Source organism: Littorina saxatilis, linkage group LG3, assembly GCF_037325665.1.
Source record: "Littorina saxatilis isolate snail1 linkage group LG3, US_GU_Lsax_2.0, whole genome shotgun sequence".
NCBI classification, from domain to species: Eukaryota; Metazoa; Mollusca; class Gastropoda; order Littorinimorpha; family Littorinidae; genus Littorina; species Littorina saxatilis.
In genome coordinates, this window is record NC_090247.1 from 10,929,854 (window position 1) to 10,951,766 (window position 21,913).

The 21,913-nt window shown below is 41.2% G+C and overlaps 1 long non-coding RNA gene across 1 annotated transcript; it reads left to right on the top strand.

Moving 5' to 3' along the window:
- Positions 1-7,647: 7,647 nt before the first annotated feature.
- On the top strand, positions 7,648-10,264 carry LOC138961590 (uncharacterized). Its single transcript, XR_011454238.1, has 2 exons — positions 7,648-8,432; positions 8,823-10,264. It is a non-coding gene; the product is annotated as an uncharacterized lncRNA (long non-coding RNA).
- Positions 10,265-21,913: the final 11,649 nt, after the last annotated feature.

A 21,913-nucleotide genomic window follows, 5' to 3' on the forward strand; every position in this document is an offset into this window, starting at 1 on the left:
GTGTGTGTGTGTGTGTGTGTGTGTGTGTGTGTTAATGTGTGTTAGTGTGAGTCTGTATGTACGTGTGCGTGCGTGATTGTATGTGTGTGTGTGTATATGTATGTGTGTGTGTGTGTGTGTGTGTGTGTGTGTGTGTGTGTGTGTGTGTGTGTGTGTGTGTGTGTGTGCACGCGCAAAGCGATTCCGAGAAAACTTCATAACAGATCTTAATGAAACTTAACATATGACTTCTTCCAGATAATATCCCCGGACAGTTCCTAATTGTTCCCCCCATACCTTTCTTTGATGACATCATATCCGCCCGTTAAATAGTTGAGACTGCACCGTGTTGACCGCATTTTTTCATCCAATTCATTGAACCTTTAATCGAATAATCTTTGACCCAATCCGGACTATGGGATTTCATTTCAGCTCAGAAGCTTAACAGTTATTTAACTTATCATGCTTGAAATAAAAACTTGGCACCACTGATGAAAACATGTTTGCACTGCAAACTTTATATTATCCTAAATCCAAAAGTATATATGCGTTTATACTGTTGGTTTCTGTTACCAATACCACAGTCAGTGTTGTGTTTCGGCCAGCCCAGTACTAACTTGTCTCGGTGAAGCTTACATCGAGTTACTCCAGCGCAACGTGCTATTTTCATATGGCATACTTACACAGTGATGTACATTTTAGTCGGTCTCCGGTCTCTGACCGATCCAATTTCCCCCAGGACCTATAGCTTTAACACCAGCAGGACACAGGTCCGATTAACCTACAGAAGAAGTGGTCAAGGGTCCGATCGTTTTTGACAATGAAGCGGACATGCGGACTGTTCAATTATTTTCAAGAGGAAAGCTTGTTTCGGTTTTGCCAAGCGAAAGTAAACACTGCGTGAGGAAAGCTGGTTTCGGTTTTGCCAAGCGAAAGTATGCACTGCGTGTGACCAGTTTGTTGAGTGAACGAGGCACCATATGGGATCTGATTCTTTGAATTAATTTATCCTCAAGTTGGATCAAGAATAAAAAAAGAAAACCGAACCCATATGGTGCCTCGAGTGGCTCAGCAATAAATCGTTTAAACCAATGGGAACCACCCGTGCATGTTCGCACATGCGCAAGGCATTACTTTTCGTCATAATATCCGGAAAAACCCGTTGTGCGTTCGAACGAAAATAAAACGAAAGAGAAACGACATGGGTCCGAAAAAAAAAGCTCAAAGCAGATAAAAAATCAGCAGACATTGATGTCCATGCTGCGTTCGCCAGCCACTGTGGCTATAGCTGAACCAACAACAACGTCAACCGAGAACGAACTCGTCGAAGTGGAGAGTGATGGTGACAGTCGCGGAAGGTGGAAGAATTTAATCTGAAAAATCTTTTTAAATGCGGTTTTACGAGTCGTGTTTTTGTCCTATTGAAATTGCAATCTCAGGACACTGTGTCCTATTGATTTTCAGTCTTCAGGACAATTGTCCTAAAGGCTGCTGGAAAAATGTACATCACTGCTTACAGAACTGCTCCCAATGGGGTCGCCTTCACGCGGCGGGAGTGTTTCCACAGAGCTACCCCACCCCTTTACTTCTCTTCTTTTGTCTTATTTCTGCCTTACCAGTCCTTTCATCTATATTTCCTTCCAAGAAAACTCTCCCTACTATTCCCTGCAGTTTTCCAATTCTTTTCTTGGTGTCTTATTTCTACCTGACTGGATCCATCACCTTTATATTCACTTACCAAAAGTCTTCTTTTCCACATCCTTATTATTCTCTGCACCCCGCATGTCGTAAGAGGCGACTAACGGATTCTGTTTCTCCTTTTACCCTTGTTAAGTGGTTCTTGTATAGAATATAGTCAGTGTTTGTAAAGATTTTAGTCAAGCAGTATGTAAGAAATGTTTAGTCCTTTGTACTGGAAACTTGCATTCTCCCAGTAAGGTCATATATTGTACTACGTTGCAAGCCCCTGGAGCAATTTTTTGATTAGTGCTTTTGTGAACAAGAAACACTTAACAAGTGGCTCTATCCCATCTCCCCCCTTTCCCCTATCCCATCTCCCCCCTTTCCCTCGTCGCGATATAACCTTCGTGGTTGAAAACGACGTTAAACACCAAATAAAGAAAGAAAGAAAACTTACAGAACTCAGTCATCCCAAGTAATATATCTCGAAAAATGATTTTTTGGGGGAAAGAGAGATTCCTATATATCAAATTTCATAAAGATCCACTTAGTAGTTTTTAAGATATGATCTGCAGTGTGAGAACAAAATTAATAGTCTAAACAATCTCACGCCCATAACGCTGGGACATGAAACTCATTTGGTCGTGTTCTGCCAATACTATTATGTTTTTCTTTCTTAAAACACACTATAATAGTAGCCCTTCCCAATGTCTAAGTTAAAAATGACTAGTTTGTGTTGTCAATGATTTTGCTACAGTGTAAGAACAAAAAGTCTAAACTATCTCACGCCCATAACGCTGTGACACGAAATTCATTTGATCGTGTTCTGCCGATACTATAATGTTTTTCTTTCTTAAAACACACTATAATAGTAGCCCTTCCCAATGTCTATGCTAAAAATGACTGGTTTGTGGTGTCAATGATTTTCTGCAAGAATGCGATCTCTCTCTTTATCGCAAAGACCGTGTAAAACGAAAGTTCTGAGCGGAATAAAAATTCTGCTGAGTGCAATTACGTTTCTTACCTTACCTGACCTCACCTTAATATTGCCTGAACTTACCTTGAATCTATAGGGCGGTATGAGTACAGCGTAGTTCCATTGAATGTAAATGTGCATCAGTTAGACTGAACTATGAGGAGAATATGCACGCGATTAATACGGGTTGAATAATCCTTCGCCTAGCTGAAGAAAAAATAAATCCCTGCGCTTAGAACTGTACCCACGGAATACGCGCGATATAAGCCTCATATTGATTGATATTGATTGAAGATCACACCAACGTAATTACAATGTGAACGAAGGTGTGACACACGACAGTGGGCACTGGACTAATAATAATTAATTATGACGACAGTGAAGCTTACAGGTAAGTCGTGAGTGTATATCAATAACAACAACATAGACACTAATAAATACAACGGTGGACATGGAACTGAATGTACTCACTTCACAGAACTGCAGGCATATTATGAGACCGCCATCTTGCAGTAAAACAATTTCCGCGTTGTCGCCACTTAGTGTAGCCTGTGACCCAGTCGTGGAACAGGCGCCTGACGCGCTGCGTGCTTGCTGGCAGTTTATCGACCATCGTCACCACACCGTGACGAGCTGTGTCGCGTTGTACACCTGAACGAAGTATATAAGGGGCTCCGCTCACCTATGTAACTTCAGCAGGACCGACGACGCACTGCAGATTATACCAGCCCGCTACACGTTGCGTGAAAGGAAAACAGGCCAAGTTATCGTCATAATCCCCAACGCAGCATAAATAATATGCAGTGCGTCGTCTGTGCCGCCTCTGCGCAGGTATATTCTGCCCGTAAGCACCCTGTGAAGGTGCTATGCTAACTTATTTTTTCTGTCCCCAGAACTAGTGTCTATTTGGGACCTGACGTGGTTATATGCTAGGACCCTGTGAAGCACAACAAGTTAAACGTATACATGTGCTACGCGTTACGCCGCTGCACGTATTATGTGTTACGTCCAGCAACATTTATCATCGCTCTTGGGCGGATCAAATTATCGGTACGTGCAGCAGCATAATACAAGGCCAAACAAAAATATATGTTGGTTTAGGGTAACGTGACCCAATAAAAGCAAGGGTCGGCAGGTCGGCTTTTTTTTTCTTTTTTCTTTTTTTAATTTAATCGATTTTAAAGGAGGTTACTTCCCTTAGTCTTGGTATGGTTCGCAAAATGTGCCAAACGTTAGTTTTTGTTTGAGAAATGAAAAATAAGTTTAAGGGTCGGCGGGAAAAAATAGGGTCGGTTGGGTTACCCAAAACCAACATATACTTTTGTTTGGCCCAATGAAAGTTGAGGCGTATAGTGGTGAGGGACCCGTCAAAAGTCGTGTGCACACACTATTTCATTTTCCCCCTTCACATTAAAGTACAAAGGATATCGCTTTCAGGTGGCACACTGTTGTCGGTAACAAACAGTCCCTTTATTACAACTGGTGCAAGAACAGAATGGCCCCACACGGGTCCCTACTCATGGAGCCGGAAGGCAGCTCAACCGGCTGTTTCGCTATACGCTTTCCTCGCGCTTGCTAAGAATTGTGCACAGCGCAATACGTTAAAACGTCTTTGCCTCACAATTAAACCCAGGTAAAAAAAATATATCACTCTATACGCTATAGTATACTATGGTAATCTCTGATAGTAACATGTTGTAAATGTACCATGTACTATATATTATCACTTCGTCGGCATCCGTCGGTCCCGAAGGGGCCGTGGAACTGCGCCTGAAAAAGTCATTTGGCGCTGAAACAGCGCCTGCAGTGGCTGTGCAGCCCGATTCGAGAGTGGCAGTCTCTGCCGCAGCGACCACACTTGTGAACAGTATCTGATGTTGTTACTTTACTGTTCTTTTTTTTGGTTTTGAGCCTTTGTGCTTCCGAGGCTAGTTTGAGCTTCTCGTCCCCCTTGGCTAGACTTCTCTTCAGGTCCTGCCTCCAGCGGGCTCGATCTTGAGCAAGATCTTCCAAGCCGTTGATGTTCATGTCGAGGGCCTTCATGTCTCTTTTGCAGACATCTCTGTAGCAGAGTTGGGGGCGTCCCTGCGCTCTCTTGCCTGATGCCAGCTCATCGTACAGTAGATGCTTGCGTACGTGACCAAACCAACGGAGTCTGAGTTGCCGGAGCAGTGTGTACATGCTGGGCATGATATAGCACGTTCCAGGACCTCGTTGCTGGTTACCCGGTCTGACCACTTGATTCCTAGGATCCGCCGTAGGTTGCGCATGTGGAATGTGTTCAGCCTCCTTTCCTGCCTTGAGTAAAGGGTCCACGACTCGCTGCCGCATGGAAGGCCACTGACGACACATGCTCGATAGACAGCCATCTTCGTTTTCACTGTAAATTTTGTATTTTCCCAAACCCGTTTTGAGAGCCTGCGAATGTTGAGGCTGCACAGCAAATTCTCCTGTTGATTTCAGAGTCCATGCCAAGATCGTCAGTCACTGATGAGCCAAGGTATGTGAATTAATTCACGACATCCAGCTGATGTTGATGGTGATGATTGGTGGGCATTCAGTGTCCTGGCCTACGATGTTGGTTTTTTCAGGCTGATGGTCAATCCGAAATCCTGGCAGGCTCCTGAGAAGTTGTCCATGAGGCGCTGAAGGTGCTCCTTCTTGCGGGTTGTCAAAGCAGCGTCGTCTGCAAATAGCATGTCTCTGATGAGGGTCTTCCGAATCTTGGTCTTTGCCTTAAGCGTGAAAGGCTGAAGAGTTTCCCATCTGACCTGGTATGGAGGTAGACTCCGTCGGTTGAAGTTCTGAATGCGTGTTTCAGCATGACTGCAAAGTATATGCCGAAGAGGGTGGGGGCAAGCACGTATCCCTGCTTGACTCCGCTCTTGACCTCGAAGGGAGCAGATGACGAGCCGTCAAACTGCACGACGCCCTTCATGTCTGTGTGGAATGACTGGATCATGCTTAGCAGCCTATGCGGACACCCAATCCTTCCTAAGACTTTGAAGAGTCCATCCTAGCTCACCAGGTCAAAGGCCTTGGTCAAGTCTATGAAGGCAATATATAGTGGCTGCCTTTGTTCTCTGCACTTCTCCTGTAGCTGTCGGAGGGAGAAAACCATGTCGATAGTGGATCGTTCTGACCTGAAGCCACACTGAGACTCTGGATAAACCCTGTCGGCAAGCTTCTGTAGTCTGTTTAGGACCACGCCCGCAAACACTTTCCCTACGATGCTGAGCAAGGAGATCCTCCTGTTGTTGTTGCAGTCGCTGCGGTCTCCCTTGTTTTTGCACAGGGTGACGATGTTACTGTCTCGCATGTCTAGGGAACTTCAACTTCCTCCCAGCACTGAACCAGCAGCTCGGGGTCACACTTCACAATTTTAGGGGGATTCCCATCCAGTCCTGGTGCTTTGCCATTTGGCAGACTGTATGGTTTTGCTGAGCTCCTCCACACTTGGTGTTCCATCTAGCTCTCCCATGACGGGTAAGAGTGTCACAGCTTCCAGCGCAGCTTCTGAGATGGAGTTCTCCCTACCGTACAGTTCAGAGTAATGCTCCACCCATCTCTCCAATTGTTTGCTTTTGTCTGTGATGACTTCTCCAGTGGTTGACTTCAGTGGTGCTGACTTGCTGTGTGTTGGACCTATAGTTTTCTTGATGCCGTCATAGACACCGCTGGGAGGAAGGTGAAGTCCCCCACGACATGCGAGACAGTAACATCCGCAGTCGGCAGCCAGTGGTGAAATTAGTATTTTTCACGGAAAACCCCACTCCTGCAAAAAACATTAGTGAACGTGGGAGTTTCAGCCCATGAACGCAGAAGAAGAAGATATACTGATTTGACACTCATGCATTGAAACGCACTTAGTTTTTTTTATCAAGCGTTCCATGCATACAACGGGTGGGAAGAGCGTGATAATTGGCTAAACGACGTTGATGTGATTAGCCAGACTCGTCTCTTGCACTCGGTGTGTATGTCCGCGCACTCTCTCTGTCTCTCTGTCTCTCTGTCAGTGTGTCTGTTTGTCTGTTTGTCTGTCTGTCTTTCTGTCTGTCTAACTCTCTCTCTCTGTCTCTCTCTGTGTGTCTCTCTCTGTGTCTCTGTCTGTCTGTCTGTCTGTCTGTGTCTGTCTCTGTCTCTCTCTTTCTCTCTCTCTCTCTGTGTCTCTCTCTCTGTCTCTCTCTCTCTCTCTCTCTTGTATTTTGATTTGTTCTTTATGTGTATGTATTGATAATGATATATGCAAATGATTGGGACAATTCCTCCCCACATTTTTTTCTCCCTTTTGTTATTAGTTGTTTTGGATGTTTATATGCAATGCATTATTGCAACTATGCTGCAATTTCCACTATATTGTTATTCCCATTTTTGAATGTGTATACAAAACCATAACCCCTTTCTTATTACTATTTACATTATGTACGTCTGTAAGTAACAATAACCTTGTCAATTTTACTATCTATATTATGTGCGTCTGTATTAAGTGTTTGTATAAGGGACAGGTTGTAAGATTAGGCTTTGCCTAAAACCTCTATCCTTTATGGCATTCCGTTTGTCAAATAATTATTTGGATACTTTTTCATGTTTTTTTCACCAGTTTTAGCTAAATAATCATTATTTAGAAGCTCATGTGCTAAATAAGTAATTGTTTATAAACAATGTAAAACAATTCTAAATAATTTTTTATTTACGTAAACCATTCATTATTTACCTAAACAATTCATTGTTTACGTAAATAATTCATTGTTTACGTAAATAATGATTTATTTACGTAAACAATATATTATTTAGATTTATATTACATTGTTTATAAACAATCAGCAATGTTTCTAAATAAATCATTATTTACGTAAACAATGAATTATTTACGTAAATAATTCATTGTTTACGTAAATAATGATTTATTTACGTAAACAATATATTATTTAGACTTATAATACATTGTTTATAAACAATGAGCAATGTTTCTAAATAAATCATTATTTACGTAAACAATGAATTATTTACGTAAATTGTTTAGCCAAGACATTTTCCATTATTTAGGGGTTTCTAGGATTCGCTTCTGAACTAAGTTTTATGTCTTTCAGTGATTACTATAATTGAATACAAGGTCTCTCCACACACTCTTATCTTAAAATAGCTGTTGTTTGGATATTATTTTGTTTATTTTACAAGCCGAGTACGAAAATAACTGATCTCAAACACAGTCAAAGGTCAAGGTCAATTAAGGGTTTTCTCTGCCGGGAGTGTTTAGTGTTTGCATTTTCTTGCTTGAAGTTGTTGAAACACAGTATTTTCCCCTTATGTTCTCTGTTCTGTTTATGTCCCAACAACATGCCTGTCTTTCCATTTCTCTTCCTTTCATCGTTTCATTTCAAAGAGAAAAGTAAAAACAGCTGTGAACCGTTGAAAAACGGGAAACAATGCCTCCTGGAGTGACTTCCCTTGCCTTGAAAGCAAGATGGAGAAACAGCGACCGGGCAAGAAGCGAACATATTCTGAGCGATTGTTACCAGAGGAGAGGCGGCGATACCATCAGAAGATTTTGGAGAGTGATGGGAATGATCCGTATGACATTCCAACCAGGTGCTGGTCAGCAAATCCGGACGATCTGCCAGAGCTGAGTTACATCAACATCGTAAATTATTTTGTGCTTGGCAAGAACTGAGAAGAGTGCATGTTGCTGAAAGCTTACAAACGTTTGGATTCCTACCGACTTTTTGTCTCTGGCTGGGTGAGGGATGTCAAGCGTTACAGCCCTGATGGCTGTCAAAACTCTGTCATTTCTGCAAAGGTAAGAATGTGCTTTCAGTTTATAAATATAATAATGAATGAACGTGAGTGTTCTCTGTCTTGTGTTGCAGATTTCACTTGTAAGTTGCAGTTCAGGATATTGTGTTGAGGCTTTGTCTTTAATATATTCTTCGCTTTACTTAATGTATTCTGGACTACGACAAAAGCTGTAGATAGTCTTGAATATATTTATATTTTAAAATAGCTTGCAAAATATTATATTTATATATAATTATAATGAGCTTCATGTTCATATTCAGTTAAAAATCTGTTGTTTACTTTTCATTGTTAATGTTGTAAAGCACATTGACATTATGTGCGTCTTAGAGTTATATTCATTCGATTGACCTAGCTGAATGCTGATTTGTGCGATCTTCAATTTATGTTTCAGGTTCTTCATTCACAACGCCTTAATGAACCAGCACTTTCTCCTTGGACCATCGCCACTTTTGATGGCAACATACTGTCAGCACACTGTACCTGCATGGCCGGAGTTGGAGAAACCTGCATGGCCGGAGTTGGAGAAACCTGCACACACGTCCCTTCACCTTCAAGGAGTCAGCTGTTGAGTGTGTGTGACAGACCGCCATTTCTGTTTGGAATCTAACAGTGAGGGGATGCTTTGTCTGCGCAAGGACCACCCATACTTAAAAGTTAAATAGTCAAGTACCGGTACAGTGCCAGATTGTTATGACCAGTTCCTCCTACTGCGATTTCATGGTGTGGACTACTGTGGATAAAGTTATTGTCTGAGTATTGCCTGACTGTGATTTTTGGGCAATGTGTGTGGAGAAAGCTTTGAAAGTGTTCAGACTCGCAGTTTTTCCAGAGCTAGTTGGAAACTGGCTGGACAGAGAAGCTGAGCCTCTACAAGCAGTGGATGTGAACCAGGAGCAGCTGCAAACACAAGCCGTGAAACGCAGCAAGAAACAGTGACAATGCCAGACTCGCTTGCTCATGTGTGTGGGAAAACAAACATCATGTATGACTGTACACACAGAAAGTGGCCAGTAGTAAAGTTGTAAAGAGGGAGAGAAAAGAGGGCATGTAATGTTTTAAATCACAGTTCACACTCACAGAGAAGTCATTGTTCCATTCTTGTTTCATTTTATTCTTAAAGTAAAATCATGCACAGATGTAGGCATACATTTTGTTTAGGATCACTGACCACAATACAAAATCAAGTGCTACAAGTATAAATTATGATGCATACAGGACATTATTTTGTGATTGTTTTACATCCACTGCTGTGAATAACAAAGAATCATGAGCAGTTTGATTATCAACTTATTCAGCCAGGTATATTGTTCATTCTCCTTGTTCAATGTTTCCAGTGACACGGATTGGCTGCTTGATTTAGGGAACAAATAAGAGTGTGTGGTCCAGCGTAGTTCTGCATCAGTACAGTCAAGTAATACAGTGTTTAAATTGGCAGTGGAACTGAAAGTTAGTTTCTATTATCAACTAGTTCTGTTTTGATGACAACAAAATTGAACACACTTATTTCTGCAAAAAAGCGCACAGGTCTATTTATCATAATGAATAGTTAATGACTCACATGCCCACAGTATGTTATTTCAATTTTGAACATTTAGTGAAAGTGTTCTTCTCTTCACTTTGGCTTGATACCTGCAATACTGGTAGTGGTATGTTCAGTGTTGCTTGAAGTTGCATGTTATTGGTAGTTTAAATGTGTGCTCGCATTTCAAGTGTAGGCCATTTAATTTTGCAATGCTCCTGATCTTGTTTCCTGTGTAGAGCTATTTTGAGGTTAATCAGCATAATTCAACCTTTGTCAGTTGTGTCAATACATGTCACATTTATGCAAAATGATTTCAAAGTGTATGTTAATGTGGTGTGTGTGTGTGTGTGATAGAAAGAGTGAAATCTGCTCTTGAAATGGAAGGAAATAGCAGCAGGTCAGATCATATACACATGATACATGTATGTGTATTCAAATTCAAGATTCCATCCAGTGAAAACATAACAGAAAAACTGTTGCTACTGCTCATGTGAGACACCTGCATCAGAATTAGATACAATACACCACAGTTTAATTAAGGCCAAAAAAAAAAATTGTCTGTTTAGGGTAACATGACCAAAAAAAGTAGGGTCGGTAGGTAGGTAAAGTTTTTTTTTTTTTTTTTTTTTTTGGTGTAAATGCTATGTTGGCTGAACATTCACTTCTTATATTTGATGAATACATGTTTCAAAACTAACGTATAAATAAAACAGAGAGAAAGGGAGAGAAAGAAACGCCAAATGTCTCTTTTTAGCATTTTTACCTCTTTTTTTTTTTTTTTTTTTTTTTGAAATCAAAAAAAAGTTTTTGGGTCGGCGCCAAATCGATAGGGTCGGTCGGGTTACCCTAAACAGACAATTTTTTTTTTTTGGCCTAACACATTCTTTAAACAATGCCTTTATCTTCAAATTCAAGATTCCGTCCAGTGAAAACATAATAACAGAAAGACTATTGCTACTGCTCATGAGAGACATCAGAATCAGATACAAGACACCACAGTTCAGGGGTGTTGCTAGACATTTTTATGTTGGGACATTTGGCCAAAACTGTCAGAATGCTTTAGGACATTGTGAAAAAATTTCGGCCATTATTTTGGCTCATCGAAAGTCACCGCAACATTGAAGCACAAGAGGTAATCATTGTCTTAGGAACACAGAACATATGTGTTGCATACTGCAACTGAAACAATCAGCTTTGTTGATTTAAGTAAAACACAAAGACACCAATTCTTTAAAACTTTTTCAAACCTTTAACTTTAATGTTTTGAAAGTAAAACAATAAAACTCTTCCAATCTTGACAAGCCTTTCAGTTGGAAATATGACTGGTAAAACACCAATAAAACATAAACACACTCTGACACCGTCACATAACATTGTGATTTTATCCATTGTTTTGAAGGTTTCCTGATACACGAGCACATCTATGGATCTTGCATGGTCTTTGCTAGCGAGGTGGTCAGTTAATGCTGAAATTTTGGCAACCTCCCCTGGTGAAAATATTTTTACATCCACCGTTCTTGCACAGTTTGCAAAACATGGACCCACCCTCATAGCTAAGCCATGGGTGTAGGCCTAGGGTGAGCCAATTTGCTTGAAAACCACGATTTGGATGTCGCTTTTCAATCTCAGCAGATGTCGATACGCCGGTGAATGTGACTGTCCTCTGCTAAGCTTGTGTCGTCTGCTTCCATCGACTCGACAACACTACCCCTATCACTCACACTGTCCACGTTCGCGGTGTTGCTGTTATTTTTTTCAGAAGCACCTACCTTGGCGAAGGGTAGCACACCGTGGCCACTGATCAATTGAGTTTTTTTCTTCTTTTTTGGTTGCGACATGATGTTCGGCGAACGCAAACGCTGAGCCTGAGCGGTCCGCAGAAAGTGTGGTTTCCCTTGTCGAAACCACTCTGGCAGCTATAGTTTTTGTCAATGGCTTGCGCTCAAAACACTGATGTTTCGTTCTTGGTATTCACGAAGAAAATAAACGCCAGTCAGTTGTCTAAGTACATCGGCAGCAGTTTTATCAATCAATCAATCAATGACGCTTATATCGCGCATATTCCGTGGGTACAGTTCTAGGCGCTCTGCAGTAATGCCGTGTGAGATGAAATTTTATACGGCCAGTAATTGCAGCCATTTCGGCGCATATTTACCTTTCACGGCCTATTATTCCAAGTCACACGGGTATAGGTAGACAATTATTAACCGGCTGTGCCTAAGCAATTTTGCCAGGAAAGACCCTTTTGTCAATCGTGGGATCTTTAACGTGCACACCCAATGTAGTGTACACGGGGGGGGGAGTTCAGACACCGAAGAGAGTCTGCACACAAAGTTGACTCTGAAATAAATGTCCGCCGAACCTGGGATCGAACTCACGCTGACAGCGGCCAACTGAATGCAAATCCAGCGCGCTACAAACTGAGCTATATCCCCGCCCAAAAGCCTGACCAATAAAAAACCCGGACAAACCTTGGCCGATTCAGACGAATACTCTTCGGACATTTGGCCGATAAGTACATGAAAGTTTCAGCCAAATTAAAAAAAAAATCGGCGATTCGCCGAAGGGCCGATCCAAACGACACCCCTGGAGTTTAATTAACATATTCTTTAGTCTAAACAATGCCTTCAGTTTGAACACTAGGCTGTGCAAACATTGACAAGCCCAGATGATAAAGTGACTATTTTGTCCAGTGTTACCACTTCTTCCTCTTCCCTTGCAAACAAAAGATCAGTCAGAATATCAGAGTTCAAAATTGTGTACTTTCCCCAAAGAATACCGATAACTCGCTCAACATAAATTCTCAGATTAGCTAGTTTGCGTGTTGACTATCTCATAAGCTGTAAGCTGACTCTTCTTTCTTGTAAAGGCAGGGATTTTCACTTGTGCACCTCTCATAGCCACTAGTTCATTAATGTCAAATCCCCTGTCGGCCAAAATGACATCATTTTGTACAATATTGTCTAGATACCCACTATTTGCAGTGATGTGCTTGTCACTTGAAAGCCCACCCCACCCTTTAGAAATAAAAGAAATATGGCCTTGAGGTGTAATTGATATTAGGTATTTAATTTATGGTGCACAAAATTGGTATTACTATCGTTAACAGTTATACAGGGTTTTAAAACTATCGTTAACTGTTATACTTATATATAGAGTTTCAAAACTATCGTTATCTGTTATATAGAGTTTCAAAACTATCGTTAACTGTTATATAGAGTTTTGAAACTATCGTTATCTGTTATATAGAGTTTCAAAACTATCGTTAACTGTTAAATAGAGTTTCGAAACTATCGTTAACTGTTATTTAGAGTTATAATATATCAATAGCGCGTTTGTGCGCGCTATTGCTAAAACTATGAATAACAGATAACGAGGGTTTCGCAAAACGGCGGCATGGTGCGCGCAAGTGATATTACTATCGTTAACTGTTATATAGAGTTTCTAAAAATAGCGATGGCGTGGTCGGATGTTTTGATGCCGGCAAAATGGCTGCTGAACGTTTCGTTCGAGCAGAGACATGTCTCTGGTTCGAGCGAATTTGCACTAAATTACTACAACATGATTTAGTAGATCAGGGATCGCGTTTACGCACGATTTTTGCGTATTTGACGCATTTTAAAAGTCGTTGGCGCGTTTTTTTCGCCGCGCCGCGTAAGCCATACGCAAAAATATTGTAACTTTTTCTTGTCTTCACGCAGCGCTTTTGCTCTGACTTAATAATCACCCGATCCTGAAACTGACTATAGGGCTCGAGAAGTGACGACACACATGAAATCTGCGCGTCAAAACTAAAGTCGAAGTATCGCAAACGAACGTAACGAGGGTATTACCAGATAATGTCTTGTCGGATAATGAAACAGACATTAGCTGCTCTCCCATCTCGCGCTTCCAAAAGGCGGAAAGTGTGTCTAGTCGTATTAGAGCGGGAAACAAACTCGCAAGGCCCGAAGGTTGGAGACAGCAGGGGTGTTATTCGACAGGCGTGCGCGGAGTTCGACAGGAAAACTCGCCGTATTTAGGTAAGGAGTGTCTTTAAGTCTTTCGTGCGTGTTTTGTTTGTGTCTGTACGTGTGTTCGTAGTACGCAAAAATATTGGTCCGTGACGCGTTTTTTTCGTTTCGTTGCGTATGACTTACGCGTTTTTTAAAAAGCTAGCGCGATCCCTGGTAGATCATATTCAACTAACTGTCGTCTGATAAGTCCATCATTTCGCTGCTTCGTTTAATCAAGTAATCAAATCTTCGTTACAGCTAGGACGCTTCCTGTTTTCACAGAAATATTGGTCAGTGTCAGCTTGACCCGTTCTAGCTACCGCGCTGTGTGCGGGTCAGTTTGTACACATACGGCTGGCATGCATGCAGTGGGCAACGGTACACGATGCGAAAGCATGCAGTGTTTTCCAAAACGCGCCTTGGGGGATGTCACTCGGGAAACACGTTGTTTTGTGTTTGTTTTGAAAAAAAACCACTGTTTTGTGTAATGCGTCATGGTCTTTTCCGCGAATATTCAGTAGGCCTACCGTCTTCAAACCGCACACGTGGAAAACGGTACGGCCGAAAGTACAAATGATAAAGCTAATATTAAACAAACTCAACAATGATTTGAGAAGACGACAACAGAAGAACGGTCACTAACTAAATAATGTTGTAGTTTTTTAAATTATGTTTCCAGTTAACCTTTGCCGGATGCCGCTTTTGACTACACACTCCCGACGATGCGGGTTTGTCTGAACCCATACATTTGAAAGAGGGTTTTTACCGTTTATTCCTCTAACGACGATGCGGGTTTGTCTGAACCCATACATTTGAAAGAGGGTTTTTACCGTTTATTTCTCTAACGACGGGGTGGGTTCAGGGAAACCCACAGCGCTACTTCAGTGGTTGCATCGAGTTTCTCCCTTCACCAACCTCTTGCAGGGGAGGGAGAGGGGGAGGGAGAGGGGGAGGGAGAGACTGAGAGAGACTGAGAGACTAAGAAAGAGAGAGAGAGAGAGAGAGACTAAGAAAGAGAGAGAGAGAGACTAAGAAAGAGAGAGAGAGAGACTAAGAAAGAGAGAGAGAGACTAAGAAAGAGAGAGAGAGAGAGACTAAGAAAGAGAGAGAGAGAGAGTCTAAGAAAGAGAGTGAGAGACTAAGAAAGAGAGAGAGAGAGACTAAGAAAGAGAGAGAGGGAGACTAAGAAAGAGAGAGAGAGACTAAGAAAGAGAGAGAGACTATAAGAAAGAGAGAGAGAGACTAAGAAAGAGAGAGAGACTAAGAAAGAGAGAGAGAGACTAAGAAAGAGAGAGAGACTAAGAAAGAGAGAGAGAGAGAGAGACTAAGAAAGAGAGAGAGAGAGAGACTAAGAAAGAGAGAGAGAGAGACTAAGAAAGATAGAGAGAGAGACAAATAAAGAGAGAGAGAGACTAAGAAAGAGAGAGAGACTAAGAAAGAGAGAGAGAGACTAAGAAAGAGAGAGAGAGAGAGACTAAGAAAGACTGAGAGAGACAAAGAAAGAGAGAGAGAGAGACTAAGAAAGAGAGAGAGAGAGAGAGACTAAGAAAAAGAGAGAGAGAGAGACTAAGAAAGAGAGAGAGAGAGAGACTAAGAAAGAGAGAGAGAGAGAGACTAAGAAAGAGAGAGAGAAACTAAGAAAGAGAGAGAGAGACTAAGAAAGAGAGAGAGAGACTAAGAGAGAGAAAGAGAGACTAAGAAAGAGAGAGAGACTAAGAGAGAGAGAGAGAGACTAAGAAAGAGAGAGAGAGACTAAGAGAGAGAGAGAGAGAGAAAGACTAAGAAAGAGAGAGAGAGACTAAGAAAGAGAGAGAGACTAAAAAAGAGAGAGAGAGAGACTAAGAAAGAGAGAGAGAGAACGACTAGGAGAGAGAAAGAGAGACTAGGAAAGAGAGAGAGACTAAGAAAGAGAGAGAGAGAGACTAAGAAAGAAAGAGAAAGAGACTAAGAAAGAGAGAGAGAGACTAAGAAAGAGAGAGAGAGAGAGACTAAGAAAGAGAGAGAGAGAGAGTCTAAGAAAGAGAGTGAGAGACTAAGAAAGAGAGAGAGAGAGACTAAGAAAGAGAGAGAGGGGGACTAAGAAAGAGAGAGAGGGGGACTAAGAAAGAGAGAGAGAGACTAAGAAAGAGAGAGAGACTAAGAAAGAGAGAGAGACTAAGAAAGAGAGAGAGAGACTAAGAAAGAGAGAGAGACTAAGAAAGAGAGAGAGAGAGAGACTAAGAAAGAGAGAGAGAGAGATACTAAGAAAGAGAGAGAGAGAGACTAAGAAAGATAGAGAGAGAGACAAATAAAGAGAGAGAGAGACAAAGAAAGAGAGAGAGAGAGACTAAGAAAGAGAGAGAGAGAGACTAAGAAAAAGAGAGAGAGAGAGACTAAGAAAGAGAGAGAGAGAGAGACTAAGAAAGAGAGAGAGAGAGAAACTAAGAAAGAGAGAGAGAAACTAAGAAAGAGAGAGAGAGACTAAGAAAGAGAGAGAGAGACTAAGAGAGAGAAAGAGAGACTAAGAAAGAGAGAGAGACTAAGAGAGAGAGAGAGACTAAGAAAGAGAGAGAGAGACTAAGAGAGAGAGAGAGAGAGAAAGACTAAGAAAGAGAGAGAGAGACTAAGAAAGAGAGAGAGACTAAAAAAGAGAGAGAGAGAGACTAAGAAAGAGAGAGAGAGAACGACTAGGAGAGAGAAAGAGAGACTAGGAAAGAGAGAGAGACTAAGAGAGAGAGAGAGAGAGACTAAGAAAGAGAGAGAGACTAAGAGAGAGAGAGAGAGACTAAGAAAGAGAGAGAGAGACTAAGAAAGAGAGAGAGAGACTAAGAAAGAGAGAGACAGAGACTAAGAAAGAGAGAGAGACTAAGACAGAGAGAGAGAGAGACTAAGAAAGAGAGAGAGAGAGAGACTAAGAAAGAGAGAGAGAGACTAAGAAAGAGAGAGAGAGAGACTAAGAAAGAGAGAGAGACTAAGAAAGAGAGAGAGAGAGACTAAGAAAGAGAGAGAGAGAGACTAAGAAAGAGAGAGAAAGAGACTAAGAAAGAGCTAGAGAGAGACTAAGAAAGAGAGAGAGAGAGACTAAGAAAGAGAGAGAGAAAGAGAGACTAAGAAAGAGAGAGAGACTAAGAGAGAGAGACTAAGAAAGAGAGAGAGAGAGAGACTAAGAGAGAGAGAGACTAAGAAAAAGAGAGAGAGAGACTAAGAAAGAGAGAGAGAGAGAGACTAAGAAAGAGAGAGAGAGACTAAGAAAGAGAGAGAGACTAAGAAAGAGAGAGAGAGAGAGACTAAGAAAGAGAGAGAGAGAGACTAAGAGAGAGAGACTAAGAGAGAGAGACAGAGAGAGAGAGAGACAGAGAGAGAGACAGACAGAGAGAGAAAGAGACAGACAGAGAGAGAGAGAGAGAGAGACAGAGACAGACAGTCAGATAGACAGATAGACGGATAGACAGACAGACAGACAGACAGAGCAACTGACAACAGACATACAGACAGAGAGATACGGACAGACAAACAGAGAGACAGACAGTCTCTTGGAGACAAACAGGCAGACAGACACTGTTCCGCCGCTTTGGTAATTATGGGTGTAGCAGAACCCGCGCCGTCGGCAGAGGGATAGTTACAATCACTACTACTCTTTAAAAGTATGGGTATGTGTGAACCCGCGCCATCGGTAGTGTTTATGTAAATTATCATAATCAATTAATTCTGATGTTTTGTCATGTACACACTAAAAATTTGCAGACAGAGAGCAAATTAGGTGTGTGAGAGATACTTAAAATTTCAAAACGATACCTTTAATGGTTCCAGAGTTACAATGATTTTAGTGTGTCTCTGGGTACAGGTGAACCCAGGAAGCACGGCAAAGGTTAAAATGTACATTTCGTAGCAAAAAGACAGTTTTGCAATGGCATTTCAGGGTTTTCCCATTTGGGAACGATACCAACGCGCTTTTGATAAAACTATCGTTAGCTGTTATATAGAGTTTCTGAAACTCTATATATAACAGATAACGATAGTTTCGAAACTCTACATAACAGTTAACGATAGTAATATCAATTTGGCGCACCATATTAATTGTATTGTTGTGCTTGTAGTTAGACCAGGTGAGTGCACTAGCGCTATAGCATCAACACTGGAGGGTCTCTCAATGAATATATTTCAAAACAGTCAATAATGGACACTACTCTGTTCCATGGATAGGGAAGGAACTGTGGCGGTATACTTGTCTTTATACTTTGCCTGTCTGGCCAGAAAACAAGTGGCTGCAGTCTGTGGTAGTGGTACATGATATGCACAGTCTCGTGAAAAACTTTGCTGGCAGATGTTCTTGACACAGAAAAGATGTATGCCAGGTGTTGCAGAGGTGTGTTAAGGCGTATATATGCATGAATGAGAGCTTGAAACTGTGTCAGTGCTCTGCGCGAGTGTGTTGGCAAATGCGATGCAAGAAAATCGGGGATATAGCTCAGTTGGTAGCGTGCTGGATTTGTATTCAGTTGGCCGTTGTCAGCGCGAGTTCGATCCCAGGTTCGGCGGAAATTTATTTCAGAGTCAACTTTGTGTGCAGACTCTCTTCGGTGTCCGAACCCCCCCCCCCCCCCCCCCCCCCCTTGTACACTACATTGGGTGTGCACGTTAAAGATCCCACGATTGACAAAAGGGTCTTTCCTGGCAAAATTGCTTAGCCACATTTAATAATTGTCTACCTATACCCGTGTGACTTGGAATAATAGGCCGTGAAAGGTAAATATGCGCCGAAATGGCTGCAATCTACTGGCCGTATAAAATTTCATCTCACACGGCATCACTGCAGAGCGCCTAGAACTGTACCCACGGAATATGCGCGATATAAGCCTCATTGATTGATTGATTGATTGATTGAAAATCAAATAATGTAACAAGTGTGAAGAAATTAGAAATCCCAGTAAAATATCGTACAGTATCGTCATTGTTCCTCAAAGATTCAAGTGTCATTTTTTTCTTGGCAAGTTCGTCTTTAAGTTCCCTGAGTTTCTAGCACCAGCCTGTTAAGTTCATCCCGTAGCTGCTTTTCTTCATCTTTAGAAATACAGGCAAAATTGTCATAGGTTTCAGTCTGGCAATAAGTACCGCCACAGTCACCTCTCTCGGGAAGAGGAGCAGCCAGTTCTGCTGTATCCGAAGTACCTTCACCGTCGCCATCACCAGCATCCTCTGCTAAATTAGGGTGAGAAGGACAAGGAGTTGACTCACTCCCCACAAGCTTCTTCCTCTCCTTCAGTCCTTGAGTCTCTGGTACTGTCCTTGTTGGCTGTCAGGCTGTGTCCCTGCACCATACCCAAGTTTCAAAGTAGGTGTCCAGCTCGGACTGTTTACTTCCCACAGATGGTTGCCCTGCAGAAAAAATCAAAGGCAAATGTATTGTAAATTATGGATTGGGAGTTATTTTAAAAATAAGTCGCCCAAACAAAATGAATGAGTAAATCTCGACACAGATCTACCCTTTAAAACTGAACTATGAAGTTGTATCAACAATGACCATTTAGTGTTCAAATAAATTCTGATTATCAAATCCAAGTATTTCACACATATGGCATTCTCACAAGTCATGGTTTTGGGCAACCATGATAAGTTGTTACACTGAGAGTAAGTGTAAGACTGACTCACTCAGTCATAGACTGCACTCGGTGCAGGACTGACCGACTGTCCGCACACTACCATTACAGTAGTAGTAGTAGTAGTAGTAGTAGTAGTAGTAGTAGTATATTGGGGCGGCTATATTTGTTAGCCGAAGGCCGCGAGGCCTTATTGGTGCCCCTTCTTTGTCAGATACTTTGCATGCCTAAATCCCTATTCTTTCAATGCTTTCAATCAAAGTCGTAAAAAAGGTTAAGAAATTTTGGAGAATTGTCCAAGAAGTTTTTGAAGGCGTCTACTGTGGGTGCGAATTTTATGTTAGCGGGTAGTGCATTCCAATTGTTAGCAACTCTTTGAGAAAACGAAAACTTGCGCTTGTTAGTCTTACAGTGTTGAACAAAGATTTTTCCGTGGCTGTTTCTGGTGTTGTCTGTCTGTTTGAATGTGAATATTTTGTGCATGTCAATGTCATCCACCCCATTTATAATTCTATATGTTTGTATTAGGTCACCCCTTGTCCTCCTTCCCTTCAGAGAGTGGAGGTCTAGGTATTTGAGTCTGTCCGCGTAAGACTTATCCCGGCACTCCTTTAGAATTTTAGTTGCTCGACGCTGCACCCTCTCAATTGTCTGAGACTGTCTCTTGAGGAATGGGCTCCACACCACATTTGCATATTCCACCAGTGGTCTCACAAAGGCTTTGTATAGCTTTAAGAAGGTGTCCTTGTCAAGAAATGAGAACGTTCGTTTGATAATTCCAATCCTCTGATTAGCTTTTGACACAACTCCTCGAATATGCGGGTCGAATGACAAATTGCTGTCGAAAACAACACCGATGTCCTTTTCCTCATCACATACATTTATTTTTTCAATAGCATCATTGACAGTCATCACGTAGTCATATTTGGGATTCTTTTTACCAGAAGATTACAACACAGCTTGCATAAAACACAGACTAACCAAGGCAGGTGAACAAAAGCATGAGTACTTACCATTGACAAAATGATCAGAGCACACGTAATAATCTCCTAGCTGTTGATTCAAAGTTGAAATTCTTCAGCTGAAGCTGTGCCAACCATTCTCGCCGGCGTCGTGCAGTCAAATCCCTTGTCTCTTTGCCCTTTCCGTTGACAACAAAGAAAAGAATCTTCTGTCCCTATCTCTATCTTGTCTGTTATGGCAATGTTTAACACTACAACTAGAGACCATGTCGATAAATGCGAGAGATTCAGAGTGCAGATTTCGCGTGTTGCCTTCTCGCGAGTTCCGCCGGAATGCATGGGGCAAGGCCGGACAACTCTGCACACGACTGTGTGACGTCATCGCGTCAGAGCTCATACCAAGTTGTGGTGTGTTGTGTAACCTACAGATAACAAAAAGTTTAATCATGCAGTAAGAGAAATGGAAAGAGAAACAAACAGTTTTTGTTGAGACAGAACAGAACACTTAGGACGGAAAACTTTTTTTCAACAACTTCCAGGGAGAGAATGCAAACACTAAACACTCCCGGTCATGACCTTGACCTTTTGTTTGTTTTCGCATTCAGTTCTTTTCGTACGGCAATTTCAGCTTGTAAAATAAACAAATTTACGAACATTTTCTGATAAATAATGTTTGGAGATACCTTGTATTGAATTATAGTATATACACAAAGAAAAAAAAATGAAGCTTAGAAGTCAATTCTTGATTCCCCTAAATAATGAAAACTGCTTTCCCTAAACAATGAATTGTTTACGTAAATAATTCATTGTTTACGTAAATAATGATTTATTTAGAAACATTGCTCATTGTTTATAAACAATGTAATATAAGTCTAAATAATATATTGTTTACGTAAATAAATCATTATTTACGTAAACAATGAATTATTTACGTAAATAATTCATTGTTTACGTAAATAATGATTTATTTAGAAACATTGCTGATTGTTTATAAACAATGTAATATAAGTCTAAATAATATATTGTTTACGTAAATAAATCATTATTTACGTAAACAATGAATTATTTACGTAAACAATGAATTGTTTAGGTAAATAATGAATGGTTTACGTAAATAAAAAATTATTTAGAATTGTTTTACATTGTTTATAAACAATTACTTATTTAGCACATGAGCTTCTAAATAATGATTATTTAGCTAAAACTGGTGAAAAAAACATGAAAAAGTATTCAAATAATTATTTGACAAACGGAATGCCATAATCCTTTGGTAATAAAGTTCAGTTTCAGTTTCAGTTTCAGTTTCTCTCTCTCTCTCTCGTTTCGTCTCTCAGCCAGTGTCTTCATATCTGTCCGTGTGGACAACAGCGGGGTGGCGTGACGGTGGAGATAGAGTTCCGTTAGATTGTGCTATTCCGGTATTTGCC